At 36.4% G+C, this 12,131-nt stretch overlaps 2 long non-coding RNA genes across 2 annotated transcripts in view; one reads left to right on the forward strand and one right to left on the reverse strand.

Annotated features, from left to right (window-relative positions):
• Window positions 1–12,131, forward strand: part of LOC140434367 (uncharacterized) — a 1,119,986-nt gene that overhangs the window by 62,796 nt on the left and 1,045,059 nt on the right. The gene's annotated exons all lie outside the window — the stretch shown is intronic.
• Window positions 2,340–3,052, reverse strand: LOC140433255 (uncharacterized). The gene is made up of 3 exons (XR_011949902.1): window positions 2,825–3,052; window positions 2,618–2,722; window positions 2,340–2,492 (listed from the first exon to the last, which is right to left on the reverse strand). It is a non-coding gene; the product is annotated as an uncharacterized lncRNA (long non-coding RNA).

Here is a 12,131-nt window from a genome sequence, read left to right on the forward strand (position 1 = left end):
ATGGATATTTTGCATATTATTTTACTTTCTTCATACATTTTAAATAAAAACAAAAGTTTATCATGTTTTCTTAGTCAAATATGTCTAATTTTTATGCGAATTAAAACTAATATAACAAGTATAAAATAACAAGTATAAAACTAATATAACTAATATAACAAGTATGTTAATATAAATAATTTAACATACTTGCACTTTTTATAAACTTCTAAGGAACAAAATTTTTATATTGCACATAATTGGTAAATATATACTTATATTTAAATACTTAAAACAACCGTCACTTACAGAAGTCAGATGCCAATTTTCAAAATAAATAACTATATATAAAGCAGTTTTTAAACAATTTAGTTTAAAAATATATACATTATGCGATAGTTTTTTGTATTTTTCTTTTATTAGTACGTGCTAAAATAATTTTTTTATTAAAATCTTTTATACGGAAGTACATACGCGATCGAAAAAATATTTTCTTAGCATCTTCAGGACAATCAATATTAATACTTGCGGATAACAGACTTGAAATATATTGTTTGCCAGTAAATATGGTATCTCCATTTAAGTTTTGAAAAATTTGCTCTAGTTTTTCCAAATGAGCCATAAATTCGTTAGAAGGTTTACATAGTCCACCTTCTGTCAAATGATTGGTCCAGGTGTAAGACGTCGAACTTTGTTTAGTTAAATTTGGTAACTTGCCTTTAAGCTTGCTACAAATATATCCTCCTAAATGTTCTAGTCCATCATATCTTAAATCATCGAGTTCTTCAGAGAGGACTATATCATCTCCATCCGTGGGATTGGTGTCAATGATTGTTTTTTTTGAAGCAAGCTTTTCCACCATACTACCGCTCATAGTTAATGTAGGAGTACCATCGTCTTCTACATTACAGTAATCTGAAAAAGCACCTTCGTTTTTTCCCATTAAATAAGAACGCAGTCTGTATTTAAAATCTAAAGAAGTTGGATGATCGTTCAAACCACCTTTCGCTCTTATGACCCCAAAAAAATTCTCCAAGGGATCTTGGTTTAAGCGTCTCGTCAAAAGGTAGTTCATATTGTATCGTTTACCTACATCTTCAAGCAGCAACTGCAGAGCCTTGTTTGATATAAGAATACCTACAATGTTTTATAAAATGTAACAAATGTGTTTTTACTTTGATATATTGTGTTACCTTTTTGGAACGGAAGCAATGATTTCTTGCCTTTAACGCGCATTGTTGAAATCATGTCAGACATTCTTTTTAAAATATCATTTTGCTCTTCTAGCGCCAAACCGTAAGCCCGGTTTCTGGTTCGAGTGTCGCTCACAGGAACGCTTACATTAAAAACATCAAACCAGTCGTTCACCTATAACAAGTTAAAACAAATTTGTAATTAATGTTTACCTTACAAATTATAACACTTACTAATTTAAAAACATCTGCTAGTTGTGTCCAATTTGTGTCTTGATTAATGAGACCAAGCATGCCGCACCTACTAATAGCCTTCGATACCGTATGGGAGAATAATTTTGCGGCATATTTTACTCTCTGCCTATGAGCTCCTCTGACATTGAGCTTTTCTTTGTCTGTTTTGTGGGTAATTTTTAAATCAGAACCTGCTGTAGCATCAAGAACAGATTCAACACAGTCCTTATTCAGTTCTCTTCCATTAAAAATAAAACCTTCATCCACAAAATGATTTCTGATAAGCTTTAATAGGTGTGGCACGTCAGCAAAAACATAAACATTTTGACCATTGTGTGGGTTTTTAAAATAAGGTTTTGATTCTGTAATTTCCAATTCTGTGTGCAGTCCTCTATTTCCACCTCCCAAATCACAAACCATGGCTAATACTTGGAAACCTAGAGAAAATTTATAAGTAAATATGAGTACCTAAATATGGTATGCTGGTACTCACCTGCTTCTTCTACAAATGTAATAATCTCAGATAGGATAGAAAAAGTCATTTTTGTGTCATAATTGTAATAGACAGGTTGTTTCCACTGTTTAAATAAACCTGTCAGCATTACGACTTGCACATACGCAAATGGCTGTAATACTTGGTCTTCCGATTTATCGTAGACATACTCTTTTTTTATTTTCATCTCATCAAATAATAAAGTACAAACTTTATCTTTCGTACTAAAGCTGGAGTATTCCACAATTTTAAAAGAGTTTTTTAATGTACCAGGCTGTATTTTAATGTTTTTTAACCAAGATTACAGTGTAGATACTGCGGGATACGGAAAATTTCTTTTTATCATGAGTCTGTAAGCTCGAGGTCCAGCTGAATATAATGATATGGCTTTTGAAATTTCGGATATAGACCACAATATTCGTTTGTTATTTTTAATTTTTTTAATTTGATTTTTCGAAAAAATATTTTCTACGGCTGAAATAGTATTTTCCATTGCAGATACCTTTGCTGTTGCCACATTTAGTTGTTGCTTTAGAAGTGAAATTTCATTAATCAGTTCTTGATTCCGGTGTATTAGTGGTTCTGTTTGTGTGCTAAAAATATTTTGTTTTTAATATTTATTTATAATTACCATAAATTAAATAATAATTTTACTTTGGAGCACTATGACAGGCTCTATAGTTTTAAATTTTAAAGCATAAATTTTAGAAAAATTTACCTTTTCTCTGCAGTATTATTGTTAAAACCATCACCCTGAATAAAACTTTGAGAGTTATCTTCAGTGCCTACTTGTTTAATGTTAGCCCCAGAGCCTTCACGTTTGCTACGGAAATTAAATAATAAAGATACAAACAAGCAATAAGTAAAAGATTTCTAAGAAGTTCTAAAGAAGCTTATATCTACAAAAACAATTACATATAATTACCTGCTTAATAATTCATCAACGACTTGTTTTCTTTGCCTTTTTTTTATTGCGCCATCGTGGCTTATCGTGGTAACCTCAAGTTTCATCATAGGCAAATTCCTGTTGGGTACAACATCGTTTTTCAAACCCCTATAATTTTTCGGCCGATAATTCAGTAGTTGATGCTTAAGATTTACATAAAAATCAGTCTCTGTAAAATGTTTTGAACAAATATAAGACGTCTTTGGGTTAAATTTATCTTTCCTACCGGTGGCGTGCACCCACTGTTTAATTAGATTTTCCTCTTTAGGGAAACGAAAAAACCTCGTGTCAAGACAAGGATTTCGCTTGCTCTGGTTATCAGAGGAACAGCCAAATACCGCACAACGCATATCGTAAAAATTAAAACTATTACTGTGAGAAAACTCCGAAATTTATAACTGCACTCTTCGGATGCTAGTTTCTGACTGACTACGCTACGCTGCAACTGACGTCACTACCTGGCCGACGGTCATGCGACGTGCGCAATATGTTACCTCTGTAGTTTATTATACCATGGTAGAACACGACTTTCTGAGATAGAAAAGACATCTTAGAACTATTTCAAATTGTGTCGAACTGACCACAGCGTTATTTTGGGCCTGTCACGGTAAAGAGCAAATGAAAGCCCCGACGGGAACTTGTAATTGCTTTTCCGATCAGGTTGAGCTGCAATAACACTTCGTCTTCAGAAACCTTATGCACATAGTAACTATAAGAATTACTGTTAGCGAAAGGTAGCAACACGAAGCGACTGGCAGCAGGAAGAGTCGACATTGCCGGCATTCTTGTGCCTCTCTCGAGGAGAAGGAACGCGGCTACACGAAGTGAGAAGGCCGACATCTCTGCGGAATTTGAGGTATACACTTCTTCTTCTTCATGTGCCTTGTCCGTTCCGAACGTTGGCAATCAACATGGCTATTCTGACTTTGTTTACGGCAGATCTGAATAGTTCAGCAGATGACAATCCGAACCATTTCCGCAAGTTTTGGAGCCACGAGTGTCTTCTCCTCCCTGGACCCCTTCTGCTGTCTATTTTCCCTTGAACGATCAGTTGTAGTACTCTATATTTATTATGTCTCATAACGTGACCCAAGTATTCCAACTTTCTTTTCTTTATACTTATTCCTACCTCTCTCTCTTTACCTATCCGGCGTAGTACCTCTTCGTTGGTCACGTGCTCAGTCCAGGATATACGTAATATATGTCGGTAAGCCCACATTTCGAAGGCCTCTACTTTTTTCATCAATGTTGCGGTCATTGTCCACGCCTCCATTCCATATAACAAAACCGGGAATACATAACATTTCAGAAGTCGAATTTTGAGAGGTAGGGTGAGGCTTTTAGAGGTGAAAATTTGCTTCATGCTAGTGAACTATGCTCTTGCCTTTTCTACTCTTATACGTATTTCCTTCGCTTGATCCCAATTTGAGTTAACTGTTGTTTCCAAGTAGATGTACGAATCCACGTGTTCAATTCTTTCATTGTCTAATATCAGTTGCTGTGGTGGTTGTTGGGTTTTGCTTACTAACATCCATTTGGTTTTTGTGATATTTAGTCTGAGTCCGTATTGTGCACTTGTTTTTTGTATCTTACTCATTAGGCAACTCAGTTCCTCCATGCTACTTGCTAGAATCACAGTGTCATCAGCATACCTTATGTTATAGGCGTAGGTATACACTACGCATCAGAATTCTAACACAAATTAAGTAATTGTAAGAAATATTGTCTGTAAGAAAGCTCGAACTGTTAGAGAATTCTGATTGCCGGTGGAACCTCACCTACCACAAAGGCTGTAGGTGAGGTTCCACCGGCAATCAAACTCCTTGAAACTTCGTTTCAAACTCCTTGAAACGAAGATGAACTCTCGAAACTTGAGATCCTCTTCGAGAGCGGCGGTCGTAGATCGTTCAGAAACCCCTGAAAACCAGGAGGACGCTACGGCCGTACGACAATTATATTGCACTTAAATCAGTTCGACTTGTAATTCTGGTTTAACCGATTCATAATCCACGTTAAATGATATTCTAAAAATCTAGATCCTGTTTGATAACTCTGAAGTTTTGGAATCTTCGTTCAAATTATTCATAAGGACATTTCACGCTTTTCTAATACCATTTCATGCATCTTCCAAATGCAATAGTTTTTAGTAAATATTTACAAATGAGTAAAGTTTGTCTTGACTAGTTGTTGGAAAAGATATACAATTGCATTCTCAAACCTCAAGACGGAGCTCAGGAACTGTGCCTGTGGGATCCGAAACAATGATTGAAGTGCCTTTCAGTACTGGTCGGATTAGTCTCAAGAAGCTTTTTTACGGAGGTTCCAGGACTTCTGGACCAGTTGTAGAGGTACAAGACAGGCTAGGCTGACATAGTGGTATCATCCAAAAATCTTACAGTCCTTCTAGAACGTAGAAGACGCTCTTTGGTGCTGTCTATGTAATGAGGAGGAGAAAACCTCCTCACATGTCTACTGCCCAGCACTGGCCTATCAGAGGTGGAAAATCCTGAGTTCGGTCTTTATGTAACCGAACAACAACAAAGACTTGTGGGCTTTCTGTGAGTCCACTAGGTTACTGAAGAATTAGACGTTCGAAACGGCAGGAAGAGCTCAGATTTGTAGCCCTTACTGATTCTCGCAAAAATTGGAGCTTGGAGCATCCTGGGCCTCAGAAATGCTGAAGACCAGGTCCTTATGAGCTTAGCCCGTATGATAGGGATACAGTGGACCCGATTTAGGAGGTATAAGTGTCTGAAGGGCTCACAAATGGACCTCGTCCCAATCTACCATGACCATAACCATTCTGAAACCTCTGATATGAACCAAATATCAAATATCATGGATTAATTAATGTCATCCTTGCAGCTTAAGGTTTAATTTATTGGTGTGACTGAGATCTATAAAAAGTGCAAAGTCCGAAAACCATACAAAATGATTTAAATTTTCACATACGTCCAGTATTTTTTCTTCCATGAAAGATATCTCTTCTTTTAGATACCAAACTCGTTTAAAAACTCGTACTACACTGAACCATCTTATTTTAGCGTAGTAAAATACATTAGTATATATAGAATAGACTTCAATAAATCAATAAACTGTCAAAATTATCTATGATAAAGTATTTGAGGACGAATGCTAATAACAGGCTTTATAATAACACCAAGCTCATGTTTCGTATCTAGAGCAGATTTAGATATCGCAGTTTGGTTTTCAGAAAGCACTTGGAACTAGAGAAGCAGTTTTCGCTCTCCAGATGCTTATACAGCGGTCTAGAGACGTTGATAAGGACGTATATTTGTGCTTTGTGGATTTTAGAAAAGCATTTGACAATGTCAATCATGAACAATTGATGGATATTCTGCGAAAGACAGGTATTGACGACAAGGACATTCGAATTGTGGCAAACCTATACTGGGGTCAAACAGCAAGAGCAAAAATTGGCAACGAACTCACTGGAAGGATGCAGATCAAAAGAGGTGTCCGTCAGGGGTGTATCTTATCTCCACTTCTATTCAATATTTATTCCGAGGAAATATTTAACAAATGTATGGAAAATGCACAAAAGGGCATAAAAATAAACGGCGAGTTAACGAACAATATAAGATATGCCGACGACACGGTGATCCTTGCCAGTATCATAGACGAATTACAACAGGTAATGGAAAGAGTTTATTCAGTTAGTGAGGAAAACGGCCTGAGCCTCAACTTCAAGAAGACAAAGTGAATGCTGATAAGCAAAAAGCAACAACTTGCTCGACAATTACGGATAAGTAACATACTAATCGACCATGTAGAATCTTATGTGTACCTTGGCACCAACGTAAATGCAAAATGGGAACAGGCCACAGAAACTAAGGCGTGAATAGAACGAGCTAGAGCAGCATTTAACAATATGAAAAAGCTCCTCATAAGCTAGGGTTTGTCTCTTCCCCTAAAACTGCGTCTAGTTAAATGCTACATTTTTCCGATCTTACTATATGGTATGGAGGCCTGGACGCTGACAGAGACTCTCACGAGAAAACTAGAAGCATTCGAAATGTGGATGTACCGACGCATTCTTCGTATATCCTGGACCGAACATGTCACCAACATAAAGGCACTCCAAAGAATCGGAAAGGAGAAAGAAATCGTGAGCACAATCAAACAAAGAAAGCTTGAATATCTAGACCACATATTGAGACACGATAAGTACCGTCTACTGCAATTGATTGTCCAGGGGAAAGTAGACAGTAAGAGAGGGCCAGGCAGGAGAAGACACTCCTGCTCCAAAATCTGCGGAAGTTGTTCGGGCTCACATCGGTCGAATTATTCAGAAGCGCCGCAAACAAGATCAGAATTGCCATGTTGATAGCCAACGTTCGCAACGGACAGGACACTTGAAGAAGAAGCAGATTTACACACAGTTATAAAACCAGATTTCGACCCTATCATATGCGATACTCTAGGAGTGAGACAAGGCTACGTACTTTGACCTTATATATTTATAATATACTTCGAAGAGTTATATCAGTAGTAATGTTACAAACATTGGTCAAATACGTCCAATCAAAGACGTGATCGTTTCTTAAAATTCTTAAAAAATTTCTGATCCTTTTGTCATTCCCTTTAATGAATACATGCAAACTAATTCTTCAATAACACAAAAGTAGTTGTGATCAGCACTTTTTACAAATTATAAATTATTTATTATGAATAGTTACTGATGTAACTGAGCTATGTCAATTATCTATGCTGTACTTTCATCTAACGTACAAGAACAACATTTAAACTCACTTATCTCTGACTCTTGTTGTAAGGCAAACTGCTTGTCAATTAATTATTTTAGTTAAAGAACTATTTTTTGAGACAGATTTACTGTCCCCAATCTTTTTTTTTATCAGAGCACAAAACGTCACATACAAGTTTTTACAAATTCGCCATGAGTTATTGCTGTGTTACTTTTTTCAGCCAAAGGGATAGGTATCTCGGGGTTATACTAGACGCGAAACTTACCTGGAATTGGCAATTAGAAAAAATAACAATTAGATAATACTTATGATTGTCAGGCGTATGTATGGGAAGAAATGAGGATTAAAACTGGACATGGTGCACTGGGTGTACACCATGGTGATCAAATTCTCAATTACCAAAGACAGCTGCAAAAGTCAAACTCGCAAGGAGCAAAGACTTGCCTGTATGAGGATAACTGGTGCCATGCGTACTACTCCAACAGCAGCTATGGAGGCTCTACTAGGCTTACCTCCCTTGAATTTTATAATACAAGGAGAAGCAAAATTGGGAGCATAAAGAATAAAACAATCACTGAAACTTTGCAATGAAGGGACAGGGCATATGAGTATCACAAGGACTGTGACGAAGAACATGTTTAATAAGAAATCAGATCAGATGACAAAAAAATACAATTTTAAGAATTTTTGTATACATCAGACAGGAATGTATGGAAAAACTAGGAGTACTTAGGAGTAACCAACAGGGTAAGATCTGGTATACAGATGGTTCCAAAACTACAGAGGATGAGGGGCAGAAGTATGCTCCAATAATCAAAGAATTAGCGAAAGCTTTGCCTTGGGGAGGAACTGCGCCGTTTTTCAAGCGAAGATTTATGCGTTACTGCAATGCTCAAAAGGAAATAGTGAGAGAGCTCTTGAAAAGGGGCAGATCCATGTATTTTCTGACAGACAAGCAGCACTAAAGGCACTGGCGTGTCAGGAAGTGACGTCTAGGTTGATGTGGGACTTCATCAAAGAACTGAATGAACTGAATGAATTTGGAACAAGCTTGAGCTTGTCTTGGCATCGAAGGCAACGAAAAAGCAAATCAACTTGCAAAAAGAGGATCCAACGAACCAAATGAATCGGCTGTAATTCTGAGTATACCAAAGACTACAGTTCGTATGACTGTAGTGGACTGGATCAAAGAGAGTAATGAGCGATATTGGGAGATAATCAAAACCAAACACGTGGAAAAATTTTCATTGGTGGACCATGTAGAAAAAGAACAGAGGAACTGCTTCACATGGGCAGGAACAGAGGACCGTAAAAACTGTATGGATAACCAAGAGGGGACCCTGGTATATGTAAGACACACCAAGCAGAAGACCTTTACAAACGTCTACAGAGTACAAAAATTCTAGACTGGGTGTCGGAAATAGCAATCGGCAGCAAACACAATAAGCTTTAACTTCAGTGATAACGGATATCTTCTTGATTAGACGGGCCCACGGAAAAATCTGAGCTGCGTCAGTTATGTATGCATGTACTTTCATCCAACGTAAAGGAATAGAATTTAACCTCACATATCTTTGACTCTTGTTGTGAGGCAAACTACTTGTCAATTATTTCAGTTATAGAACTGTTTTATGATCCAGAGGATCGCCATGCGTTATTGCTTACTTTATTCAGCTAAAGGGATAGGTATTTTAGGGTTATACTAAAACTTACCTGGAATTGGCAATTAGAACAGGCAAAAATAACAATAAAAGTCATTTTACTGTTATTTTTTTCAATATTGTACTCTACAATGTAATTACAGATCAGAATCTGTACGCCGTACAAAAAATATTTCAAATAAAAAATATAACTGAGATAATTTTGAACAAAAATGTTTATTATCACTTTTTATGCAAAATGAACCGTTCTCTCAGAAACAACGCTTGAAGCAACAGACGATTTTGAATATCATAAATCAATTTTAATAAAATTTATATCAACTAGACGATAAAAATTCGATATCTTTTGATCGGAGTGTCTTATCGATAAAAGTTAAATGGCGTTTTAAAGGTAAAGATCGCAGCTTTCTTAAGCAATTTTTGTCAATTTTGCCGCAAATGAAGTCTGCTTTTATAAAGGTGTTAAATAAATAAACAGAGCGAGATTTTTGCAATTGTTTACGATTTTCAGAAGAAAAATAAAATTTGTCACTTTCATTAACCGGTCCTAGTGGAATTTCCATTGTTAGAGCCTAATCTTTAAAATGCATAACATGAAATTTCGATTTTAATTTTTGGCAGCCAATTAGGGGCATTTGAAATATGTCTAAAAGACACAGAGTTTAAACTTTTGCAATGCAAACGATCGCACGTCACAGAAAATGCTTCCACGAAGACAGCTTGGAGTGGAATTTGTAGCTGTAGCTGTGTAGTTTCAAAAAACATACTTATACAATCAAAAAGAAGCAGGTTTTAGATCTTGATCGTTTGTAACGTGAAAGTTTAAATTCAACATTTTTAGGCATATTTCAAATGGCTCATATTTGTTGCCAAAACTGAAAATCGAAATTTCATGTTATAGATTTTGAAGATTAGGCTCTATCAATGGAAATTCCACTACAACCGGTCAAAAAAAGTAGAGAATCATAATAAAGAGAAAAATCGGGCAACGTTTATTTATTTAACGCCTACGTCCAGGGCCTCTCTTACCCTTAATCTTGCCTTGTAGAATCAACTGTAGAAAGTTGTTCTGGGGGCCGGCACAGGACTCCGTAAACGTCTCTTCATCTCTTCCCAAACATGTTCTATGAGATTGATATCAGGACTGCGAGCAGGCCAAACAAATCGTGTGATTTGAACCTGGTCAAGATACTCAGTAACTATCCTAGCAGTGTGGGCCGTGCATTATCATGCATAAATGTTGCGTCGTCTCCAAGAATAACCATAAACGGTAAAACATGGTCTTTCAGAATCTGTGTCAGGTACCTATGCGCTGTCAATGTCCCATTCTCGATAAAGACTAACTCCGTGCAAGCATCAAACGATATGCCTCCCCATGCCATAACTGACCCTCCACCAAATGGAAGACGCTCGGCAACACATGCTTGAGCATATCTCTCGCCTGGACGCTGGACGTCGCCACACTCTTACATGTTTGTCTGAGCCCGTAAGACAGAATCTCGATTCATCTACGTTTCTCGCAGTTTCGCGCTGACCGTGGCCATCTTCTAACGCCGCCACAATTCTTGCCGCCACAACAGAATTTATGCTCATTGCAATACACTGACAGTGATAACAATACACAAACAATTTACAATTGACGTTAAAACCATAGAAACAAAAACTGTGCTGTTAACGGTTTTTAGGAATTAGGCTAAGGGGCCCTTTTTATCTCAAACGCTTGTCGAAACAACAACGACAACAATTTTTTTTTCAAGAAATCCATTAGTAAACATGTTACAACCGAAAATAGTTAAAACAGAATAATAATTTCAAATTACAGGGTGACCCTAATTTTATGCTGGGTAGTGTATAAAATTGATTTCGCGTCTATAACTGACATTCAAAATCACTGGTTGTTTCAAGCGTCGTTTGTGAGAAAACGGTCCATTCTACAAAAAAGTGGTAATTAACATATTTGTTCAAAATTATCTCAGCTACATTTTTTATTTAAAACATTTTTTTCTGTAGTTCTGTTTTTGCAAAATAAGTGCAAATTTGTATGAATAGCAGACAACACTTAGCAGTAACTAACACCTCGCAGATACGCCGCTGAGTGAATAAAGAGCTTCGGGTAGTTCTGTAGCTAGATGAATGGTAACTGGAGTTAAAAATAAATAAATAAAATAAATCAAGTATGTTGTGCAATTCAGATACCTTACTATCGGCGTTAATCCAAATTCAAATCAAGCAATCAAGCATGACATGACCATGACAAGCAATCTTGTCAATCGCTCCATAAATAATACAGCCAGAATACATAATACTTCGTTTTTGTCATAACGAATATGACAATATGAAATATAAAGGTAACAAACAAGCGTATGATACATGGTGAATAAATATTGCAAAAACAGCAGAAACAAATATTGTAAAAACAAAAATGCATAGGCGTTTAACATAATTTGCCATTACACAGTAAAATTCTACTCATATTTTTATCTTCATTTACATCAATGTTCATTCCCTAAACAGACATGCTTGGTCTAACCGTCCCCTTTATGTTTTTTGGTCTCCTTCTCCTGTAGTTTTGAGTTATTATCATTTCGATCTTGAACTTGACACCTCAGTCTTAGCACATGTCTTTTTACTTTAGCATAAATGGGTACAATATCAAGATTTTACCTCTTTTATTCATTTTTAATGTTGTACTTTTTTGTCACCACATTCATCCATCCAAACAATCTAATTTCTGCAGTATTCATTCGCTTTCTTCTAATTCTACTATATGCATGTCACAACAATAAGACTTTTCATCACAAAATAGTGTCAGCCAGTTTTTTCGTACAGTTTTTTTGTAAACAAACATGTTAGGTTAGGTTAGCAATGTAAATTACAATAAAGTACACGTGAATACCT

The sequence above is a fragment of the Diabrotica undecimpunctata genome, chromosome 2, assembly GCF_040954645.1.
Source record: "Diabrotica undecimpunctata isolate CICGRU chromosome 2, icDiaUnde3, whole genome shotgun sequence".
Lineage (NCBI taxonomy): Eukaryota > Metazoa > Arthropoda > Insecta > Coleoptera > Chrysomelidae > Diabrotica > Diabrotica undecimpunctata.